This window comes from Geospiza fortis, unplaced genomic scaffold (genome assembly GCF_000277835.1).
Source record: "Geospiza fortis unplaced genomic scaffold, GeoFor_1.0 scaffold182, whole genome shotgun sequence".
NCBI classification, from domain to species: Eukaryota; Metazoa; Chordata; class Aves; order Passeriformes; family Thraupidae; genus Geospiza; species Geospiza fortis.
The window spans coordinates 1,439,814-1,441,225 of NW_005054367.1; positions in this window are offsets into that span (position 1 = coordinate 1,439,814).

Sequence of the window (1,412 nt, forward strand, 5' to 3'; positions counted from 1 at the left end):
TCATTAAAAAAAAAATTGCAAAATTTATGAGACCCGGAGTCTATGACTGAATGAGAGATCTGGGTTTAAAAATATGGAAATGCATTTTTCATGGCAGAGCTGGAAAACTAAAATGTAGCACTCATCTTTCTATGCTCACGTGGCCACTAGTGGTCTTGCCAGTGAACATTTTAAATTTTAATTTTGATCAAAGCCTGTGGTTATTCTTAAAGAACAAGGCACATTGTGGACCTAATCCTACCCCAGTGGTCTAAAGCAGTAAGAGTTTTAGCATTGCCTTCAGGGAGAGGATTTTCAGTCCAGAATAAGAGAATCCAAAAGATGGTTCTGAATTTAAAAGCATGTGGTAAAATTAAGTGTATAAGCCTCTTTTTGTAGTTGGTGCCTGGCTCAGATCCATTTTTAACATGCTGTTAGCTATCAGAAATACGACACTGGCTACCCGGGTGCCTGCTCTGGGGTAAAACCTGTTTTTAATTGCTATATAAACTCCTTTTATAACATGGTTAAAAGATCACAGGGACGGTTCCGAGCAGTAATTAAGGCATATTTAGCAAATATTAAAAATGGCTCAGCAGGGGAATGTTTAACACAGACAAGCAGGAAAACAAACAGCTTTTCAGTTGGAGTTTCTGCCTTATGACAGAGCCGTGGAGTGCCTGAACAGCAGTGAGCGAGATGGGGCTGTGGGGCTTTGTAGAAGACAAAAAAAGAGAAAAGGAATGAGCTGGTGTCCTGCATTAGAGCACGAGTGAAAGCACTGTGGTCAGACCATGCCTTTGGCAGTGGCCCTCCACAAAGCCTGGTTCGCCAGAGGCATCTCAGGAATTTGCCCTAATAAACTAAAAATACATGTAACTGATGTTCTTTGACCCACAGAAGGGCCTGACATCCAGCCACAAGAACAGGGACCAGCAAAGGATGAAACCTGATACTCAGATTCCAAGTCGGTTCTCCTGATGGTTACAGTCCTGCATTGTAATACTGAGATGCTGTTTTATCTCTTTTCATGTGAGAAAATAAAAATAATCCGCAAACTATAAGCAATTTAAATGTATATATATTAGAGAGCGATATCAGCCTTCGTGATTCCTCACTCTTTTAAATTTCAATTTCTTTTCCTCAGTGACCACCAGATGTACTCCCGAGTGCATCCAGATAAAAAAGCTCCGGGTGTGGAGCCTTAAACCGCAGGATGAGCGTGCAGGACACCTCCATGAGGGTTGTTGGACACATCCACGAACGCTGGAACTGCAGCGTGGACCGGAGAATTGCCCATCCTCGGGGGCTACGAGCATACCAGGCCCCCTAATCCCACACACTATTTTTAAACACGGAATGTGCATCCCTGCAGCGCCCAGGCCGGGCCCCGCTCCTGCCCGTAGGCTCCGGATCCCCTCTCGGCAGGAGCG